This window comes from Spea bombifrons, chromosome 3 (assembly GCF_027358695.1).
Source record: "Spea bombifrons isolate aSpeBom1 chromosome 3, aSpeBom1.2.pri, whole genome shotgun sequence".
Classification (NCBI taxonomy): domain Eukaryota; kingdom Metazoa; phylum Chordata; class Amphibia; order Anura; family Pelobatidae; genus Spea; species Spea bombifrons.
This window is the reverse complement of record NC_071089.1, coordinates 53,606,588-53,616,297: the sequence shown is the minus strand read 5'-3', so window position 1 is coordinate 53,616,297 and position 9,710 is coordinate 53,606,588.

Here is a 9,710-nt window from a genome sequence, read left to right as displayed (position 1 = left end):
GTGCCATCTTTGTCCCCAAACAGCCCAGCATGAGTCAGCATTGTTCCCAAACAGCCGAGTGTACGCCATCTTTGTCCCATAAACACGCTACCTGTGCCATCTTTGTCCCATAAACACGCTACCTGTGCCATCTTTGTCCCATAAACACCCTGCCTGTGCCATTTTTGTCCCATAAACACCCTGCTTATACCATCTTTGCCTTTTTGACAAATCAACTATACACCTATGATTAACACAAACACTTTTACAGTCACTCACTAATTCACTTTCATTCACACAATCATTTATTCTTTCACACAAATTATTTACACATATTCATTGATGCATTCTCACAAATTCATTAATTCTCACACAATTCATCCACATATTAATCCATTCATTTTCTCTCTCTCATTCTGACTCTATTTCAATATTTTTGCTACCCTCCTTTCTCCCTATCTACCCATTTTCACCCCCTTCTGACTCCCTTCTCCCTATCTACCCCCTATCCCTCCGTCTCACTCCCTTCTCCCTATCTACCCCCTCCTAACTATCTACCCTCTGCCCCCTTTGAAGTTCACTTACCTTTCAGGAGTCCTGCGGTGGGGGTGCAAGGCCTCTGTCTCCCAGCTCTGCCACTGTATGGAACAGTATAGAGTGATGGGAGTTATGATGTACTTTAGAGCATAATTATAATGAAAAAGACATTGGAAATGGTACAGCATAACACCCATCACTCTCACGCATTTACCAATCCACACTTACCAATCCACAGATTCCACACATACCAATCCACAGATTCCACACTTACCAATCCACACATATACCAATCCACACATATACCAATCCACAGATTCCACACATACCAATACCATACCAAGATTAATCTGATGTCACTTTGCTTCATTGTATTTGGATCATACTAATGGCAGTGAATTCACCTTCATATGCTATATTATGCTATATTATGATTGTAGGTTAATAAAGAACATATCACATATTACTGAAAAGTCAGAATATAAATTATACTTTTTTATTTTGCTATTATTTTTTTTAAATCAATAATACACAGGTCACGCTTACCCTGGTCTTACACTGTTGAGGTACAATATGGGCAAATTGTCCCATGGAAAGCCTCGTGTTTGTGTGGGGAATGTGGAAAGGGAGATGCTTTCAATTGACAATTTGATAATAAAAACTAAATTTGGGATACATACCAATCCACAGATTCCACACATACCAATCCACACATATGCCAATCCACACATATACCAATCCACAGATTCCACACATACCAATCCACAGATTCCACACATACCAATCCACAGATTCCACACATACCAATCCACAGATTCCACACATACCAATCCACAGATTTACCAATCCACACATTTACCAATCCACAGATCCCACATACCACACATACCAATCCACACATAACAATCCACACATACCAATCCACACATACCAATCCACACATACCAATCCACACATTCCACACATACCAATCCACTCTCACTGTCACTCAGTCTTAATGAATGATTTCCTACCTTCTTTTCTACTTCTTTTCTTCTTACATCAGTCTTTTCTTTTTACAGCAGTCTTCCTCTGCGCTCCTCTTCTTCTGTCTTCTTCCGGGTTAGAGGGCACTGTGGGCGCGGCTTCAGTGCCGCCGGGGTTTGTTGTCAGATCCCGGCGGCACTGAAGCCGCGCCCACAGTGCCCTCTACACAGCAGCAGTTGCCGCGCAGATCGCAAGGGAGCAGTATCGGAGGTCTTTAACAGACCTCCGGCTCCCTTGAGTGATTTTAAGCCGGTTCAAGGGAACCGGCTTTAAATCACTCAAGGGAGCCGGAGGTCTGTTAAAGACCTCCGATACCGCTCTCTTGCGAGCTTGCTCCTCCAGCGGCGGACATTACTGTCCGTCTCTGGAGGGGTGCCGGGTGCCGGCAAGTTGGCACCCCCCTGATGAGCGGCACCCGGTGCGGACCGCCCCCCCCGCCCCCCGCTAGGTACGCTACTGCATACCAATCCACACATTCCACACATACCAATCCACTCTCACTGTCACTCAGTCTTAATGAATGATTTCCTACCTTCTTTTCTACTTCTTTTCTTCTTACATCAGTCTTTTCTTTTTACAGCAGTCTTCCTCTGCGCTCCTCTTCTTCTGTCTTCTTCCGGGTTAGAGGGCACTGTGGGCGCGGCTTCAGTGCCGCCGGGGTTTGTTGTCAGATCCCGGCGGCACTGAAGCCGCGCCCACAGTGCCCTCTACACAGCAGCAGTTGCCGCGCAGATCGCAAGGGAGCAGTATCGGAGGTCTTTAACAGACCTCCGGCTCCCTTGAGTGATTTTAAGCCGGTTCAAGGGAACCGGCTTTAAATCACTCAAGGGAGCCGGAGGTCTGTTAAAGACCTCCGATACCGCTCTCTTGCGAGCTTGCTCCTCCAGCGGCGGACATTACTGTCCGTCTCTGGAGGGGTGCCGGGTGCCGGCAAGTTGGCACCCCCCTGATGAGCGGCACCCGGTGCGGACCGCCCCCCCCCGCCCCCCGCTAGGTACGCTACTGAGCTATATGGCTGGTTTAATTTTACTGTAAACGCTGCTGTTGATGCACTCTTTTTTTATTGTATTGAAAAAAAATATAAATAATTATATAAAACAGAGAATGACATATAGATACATATACAAAGTAACACGTTACATAGGACAATAACATGATGACATGGGTACCTAAGCAAGGTCTTTGGGGGATACAGTTAATTATGTTCCAGAAGAAATATCTTAATCCTCTTCATATATATCTCTCCAAATCTTATAGCCCTTATCTGCTGTTTTAGTCTCATTTCTTTCCATCTCTAGTTGGTATTTTATTTGATGTTTCAATTGTGGCCATGAGGATAACAATTGAGATTTCCAGTTTCTTACCAATAAATATTTAATTGTCAAAATTATATGGATACCCAAGAAGAGAAATTCCGGTTTAAACCTTGGCCAAGCCAAAAGTAATAAAGCTGTTTCTGGTTTTCTATCTTGTTCTCCAATTCCAAGGGCAAGTGTGTGTCTGCTTTTGTGTATGTGTAAGAGCGGCAGATGAGCTATATCTGTCCGGAGGACAGAAGATGCCAGCCCTCCCGTGTTAGTGTTTGTTTTTAGAGTGAGTGTGTTAACATACGGTATTAGAGTTATAAAAAAAAAAGGCTAAAAATATTTCATCTAATATGCTAGAAAAACAGCATCTTAGAGAGGATATTATAACATTGTATAAATATGCACAGGGCCAATATAAAGACCTCTCCAGTAACCTGTTCACTAACTGAAATGTACAAATAACAAGGAGACCGGAAGGGCAAATATTTCATCCACGACAAAGGAAGGGATTCTTTACAATATGTGAATGTCTTCAAAAAGGGCCTGGATATTTTTTTTTTTTAGAAACTCAGAACATACAGGACTATAAATGATAGAATACACATTAATATTTTAAAGCATCTTGATCTTACGGTAAATATCATTGCCTTTTGGAGTGAGGAAGGATTTTTTCCCATAAGTGGAAAAACCCCAAACAATAGCTTAATTTGGGTTTTGTTAGGCTTCTATTGGATCCAAAGGAGGAAGCATAGGAAATACTTTTTTCAACCTAAATTACTATGGTACTTTGTTACTATGTTTGATGTTAAAAAGCAAGCGTGGTTGTTGGTGTATGAAGATAGAGTTTGCAACATAGTTGCTATAGTTTCTCCTACATATTAAAAAAATATAATAAGTAGCTTGGTAAGGGGTCAGGAATCACATTCAATAGGGAACAGCTGGTTGACCAATTATACTGAAACTGAAGTAAAAAAAAAAGCCATATTATGCCATTGATGATCTGCAAAATGTTATTCTGGTGTGAAATGTGTAAATAAATATTTTGTTTTAACTATGACCTCTCATATGGCACAGATCTAAAGAACCTGCTGAATTATCGACACTCTCACTATGAGTAATTTATTGTCCAAAATAATATAACCTAAAAATCTCAGGAAAAAACGTATGTCCCCCAAAAATATCACTAACATGGCCCTCAACAAATTACCCAAAGTGTGAAAAGGGGTGTTTGGTTCAGAGCTCTGACAACATACTTAGAGCTTAGAATAAACCACTACAATTCATTCTTCATCCTCCTCAACATAGAATTGGCTGTTAGTTGAGTAAAAAAGAAAAATATATTTTAGCTTTTTCCTATTGAATCGCTATTTACATTTTCATGTTTTAGATCCATAAAAATTAAACAAATATCCTTTTAATTCTGTAGAGGTATTGTCTTTTAAATGAAGTGAACAGCTGAACCATTTCTGCTGTATTGTCAGGATAAGGAACAAAAGTAATCTAGAACATCTGAAAAGATGTTTTGGTATGAAGTCTGCCAAACTGGATTTTGGCACAGAAATAGATATCTAAATACAGCAAAGTTTCATCCCTTTCCTTATATGTTAAACATATGATTTTAAAGTCAGAGAAAATATTGATATTTCTCTAACAAAACAGATTTATTAGTACGCATTCCGTTCTATCCCAGATTATCTCAGTGGTGGATGGGTGGAGAAATGCTCAGCTTGCACAAGGAAATATAAGGAGGACACAGGTGATTGACCCTCTCTCTGATCCTTATCCGAGCCTCCATGCTAGCTGGTGGCTGCCGTAAAATCCTTGATATCATTTTATTCTTCTCATGAATCACTGTTGGCAAATGAAGCAAACTTCAGAATAAAAACAAATCTAAGAATACAATGACAAGCCTCAGTGTATTTACCAATACTAGTTTATTATTTAGATGTATCAGAGCATTTGTAAGTAAAATATTTGTTTACCTTCTTGAATCTAGTAAGATCTTTAGAAGGTAGTAATAATGTGTTCTAGTTATAGCTATAAAATAGCATTAAGAGTGCTTTTCACAAAATAGTGAGTTGGACTGAAAATATGAAAATATACTTACAAAAAAGAAGAAGACTGAGTTGCCAGTTCCTCATCTTCCTCATCCGAGGAGCTGTTCATCATATGAAAAATGAAATTTTATTTTTGTTGAAATGATTCATAATGTTAATTTTCTTAGTTTTGAAAGACTATAACTAAATAAATTCTATCAAGCTATAGACTATCTCTGTATTGAGAATTGGATTCTGCCAATTCACATACATTTAGGGGCTTTCGGAAGGCTAGATTACCAAAATCCATTGCCTTAACAATAAACACATGTAGGAGAGTACTCAGGAGATTGATTATGTCTGCTGTGGATACAAAAAAAAAAACATTTAGGCAGAGCCCTGACTGTCCCTAACAACCTTGGTTTCTGCTGGTCTAAGAGAAACAGACCACCGGCAGGGACGGGCTGGGCCGGGGGGCAGGGGGGCAATTGCCCCCCAGGCTGCCCGAAATCTAATCTAAACGGCCGCTGGGTGCTGATGCCGCCGGCCGGCACTACTTTAATACTTTTTTTAAAAATAGTATTAAAGCAGCGCCGGCCCGCGGCATCAGCACCCAGCGGCCGTAAGCGATGGCCGCCAAGTGATGGGAGCAGTGTGAGGGGTGAAAGCTCCGCCCCCTCGCACTCACCTTTCACCCCTCACGCTGCTCCATCACTATGCGGCCATCAGATTGTTGGAAATCGAAACTAAACGGCCGCTGGGTGCTGATGCTGCCGGCCGGCCGGCGCTACTTTAATACTTTATTTATTTATTTTTAATTTGGCAAGCCGATCCGGCATATTAAATAAATAAAAAAAGGATTAAAGTAGCTCTGGCCGGTGGCATCAGCACCCAGCGGCCGTTTAGATAAGTTTCCCAGCAGTCTGATGGCCGCATAGTGATGGGAGCAGCATGAGGGGTGAAAGGTGAGTGCGAGGGGGCGGAGCCACTTCACTTGACTTGCCCCCCAGGCCTTAGGCTGCCAGCCCTCCCCTGACCACCGGTATATGACTTTAGAAAGCAATAAGCAAAGACTGTGGGGGACCCTCCTACGTGTGGAGCTCAGGACAGAGGCCATATTTGCACTTACCTAAAGGTATTCCTGCTTTTACATAACCTATTATTTATTTTAAATAAAAATTGACATTTTACCACAGCACACTGAGTAAAACGTACAGAAGGTTTATTGGTGGCTTCCTTTACAGTAATGTTTTTAATTACTAAAATCAATGAAGCCTGATAGAAATGAGTTGAACTGAGTTGACTTCCGATGTAAGCCATGTTACTTTTTCACCTGTCTTACTGTTTCATAATTTCCCCATATTAATACGATTCTCTCTATATTTCTTATGGTACCCAAGACATACTTACTAATGAAAATGAGTAACTGGAGTAGCTTCATGATTCTGATGGTGTACCTTTGGGTAAATGAAACACAATTTAAGAATAATATGACAGCAATCTTTCTGAGCCTATGTTGTACATGAATTTCCAATAATAGTTTTTTATTTAGATATATCAAGATATTCCTTGATTCAAGAAGGTAAAAGAGTTAAGTGAAAACTCAGAGCGATGAGAGCTTTTCACAAAATAATGAGCAAGATTGGGTATGCCATTAAAATGATCAGTATTAATATGATTTGGGACCAGCTTTTCCCAACAAAGGGACCAAATATATCAGGGGCATTTGTTTTAATTAGTTTGATTCACAATAAAATCTGACATTAAGGTGTTTTGTCCTGCTCACTGAGATGTTAGGATTAAAATCCAATTTATATTAAAAAAAAATACTTATCTTATCTAATTATGCATTTACTAAATTACATTTGACCTCTTAATCTGTGCTGGGGTATCCTATAATATCTTTAATTATTTTATTTGCTTAAATAGATTTTATTTGGGTCGCCCTTCTAGGATAGCCAACAGTTAATTAATATACTCCCCTTTTAGATGACTCTTTGAAGGTAGCAGAAACTTCTGCCATTGATGGCCAATTAACCTTGTCTGGTAGTTTTAGTCAGTAACTGGGGTGTATTTGATGTGCCTTCAGGGAATATATATTTTATGGGTTTTTTGTGTTTAGGTATAGGTTTACCCCCAAAACCTTCAGGTTTAATAGTTGAAACCTCTTTGCACTGTCATACATACAGTATATGAGCAAATGATAGATGATATGGACGAGGTGTACTTGTTTTTCAAGATGAGTTACAGTTTTACACATTTTGCAACATTTCTGCGCTGAAGAGATCAGAATGTGTAGAGCAGATTTACTCCATATATTGGTCCGGATATATGCAGATAAGAGTCTATATTGGAGTATGCTGGCAGAACAGGAGAAACAGGACTGGTCAATAAGCATGATAAAGGCACAAAGGCAGATGCACCACGTCAGGATATGGACTTCGTATAGGGGACCACAGAGCGGGCTTCCTCCACTGAAATCCTCAGGCAGGGCACACCGCAGGGATCCCTCAGGCAGGGCACACGTAGTCAGGCAAGCTGGGTCAATACCAGGAAATCACAGGAACAAGAGCGAAATCGGAAGCCGAGATCAAGGTCAGGACAAGTTGAGTCAATACCAGGAGATCACAGGAACAAGAGCGAAATCGGAAGCCGAGATCAAGGTCAGGACAAGCCAATGGGTAGAATCCAATAAAGCACTGCCAGGAACAGCGCAGGGCCAGGAAGCAGAGAAACAGCAAAGCTGAATACACCACAGTACAAAGGCCTTAATTGAGGTGCTGAGCAGGTATTTATAGGCAGGTGATAAGTAATGGCTGCTCCAAAAAGGGTGGTCACTAGTGGCTGCAGGTAGACATGACATGTGTATAATTTTCACATATTCTAGGCTGGCAGGGTGAAACCCTTACAAACGGTGGTACAGTATAACTCCTATCAATAAATACAGACTGAGCCTGACAGTACTAATACCACAACCCTCCTCATCACAACAGTCTAACTCCTATTATTATATAGTGATCTTGAGAGCGGTGCAGTGTATCTCTTTTCATTATATCGCAAGACAGGCCCAGGCGGTGGTACACAACTCTCATCACTATATACTGTATCAGACATTGACCGTGATACACCATATCCCCTATAACTATACACTAACAGACACTGAAAGTGGCACAGCATAACTACCAATATCGCATTAGTATAACAATATAACCTCCACTAATATTTGCACCCTTGGTAAATATGAGAAAATAATGCTGAGAAAGTGTGTCTTTATTGTTAAACCCTTTGATCTTTTCTTAAAAAAATACACAAAAATATTGTGCTCCCATGGATATCAAACTATTGAAAAAAGTTAAATATATGTGTGTCACAATTATTGGCACCCCTATGAGTTCATATGACAAAAATAGATTTGAAGTATATTAAAATATTTTCATTTTTCTTTGTACACCTCGTAACTAGGAGCAGGAAACTGTTGAACCATGACTTATAATATTAGGCAAATTCCCTTTGTCAATCATCACAATGGGAAAGGCAAAGAAATATAGCTGTGAAGTGCACCCAAAGATTGTTGAGCTGCACAAAATGTTAAGTGGCTATAAGAAAATAGCAAAAGCATGGGAAATGCCCATTTACGCCATCAGGGCAATAATTAAGAAGCTTCAATTAAGAGGTCATCTAGAAATGTTATGAATCAAACTGAAAGAGGATGTGTGTCTATATTGTCTCAATATACAGTGAAGAGGATAGTTCAAGTGGCAAAAAAATCTCCAAGGATAACAGCTAGAGAATTGCAGAAGTTAGTTGTGTCTTGGGGTCACAAAGTCGCCAAAACTACAATCCAATGTCACTGGCATCACCATAAATAGTTTGAATAAAAAAAACTCTCATACAATAAAAAACTCAGCTGTCTTCAGTTTGCCAGAAACCACTGGAACTTCAAATGGAATCGGATTCTATGGTCAAATAAAACCAAAATAGAGCAAGCGGTCGCTCTTTTTACATAAACAAGCCGCTCAGCACTCTTCCCCCCACTCCCTGACACCTAAATGTTTTAGGTTTGATGTGTAAAAGGTCACTTTCATCTTCAGAAATACAATACAAATATTGCATTTAGTAAGTTACATTTTATATGTCCCACGAGCTTATCTAGATACAGCATACACACAATACACAAGTAAACTCAAGGAATATAAGGCCTTACTATAGTATGAAAAATACTCCCAAATTCTATCGTATGCTGGTAAAAGTCTTATCAGCATATGAGAAGAAAGAATATTAATTTAGGGTAGGCTATATTATTACAGCAGCCTTACTGAGCATTGATTACCCTGCCTAGCAATCTGCTTGTATGCAACTTATCGAAGTGATGCAATTTATAGAAGTTTAGAGGGTCCAGTGTGATTTACCCAAACCCAAACTCTGCACTTGTACAGAAAATAATAAACCTCCTCCTAAGAGTCAACGCCAAAGGGTTTCATCCCCTCCCTCCTAACCCTGGGTATTATGGAATGGGCAGTGTTAATAACTATTGTCACAGGAACTAAAGGTCTTTAGACGGGATTCATTGCTGCGGTGTTGATGTTCTTCTCAGGTCCGTGATTTGGTCGCAAGCAACAGCACTCAGTTTTCAGGAGAAGAAAGCATTCTTCTAGCTCCTTTGCAGGGACTCCTATAAACTTTATCCACCTAATAAAGTAGACAACTACTAGTACTGTGTGTAGATAAACAAGCCCTTTTTTATTAGAGACAAATCCAGGTCTTGCATACACACAAGAACAATAGGAAGGTGATTATAAAATGGACAATAATTTAAATTAGAATT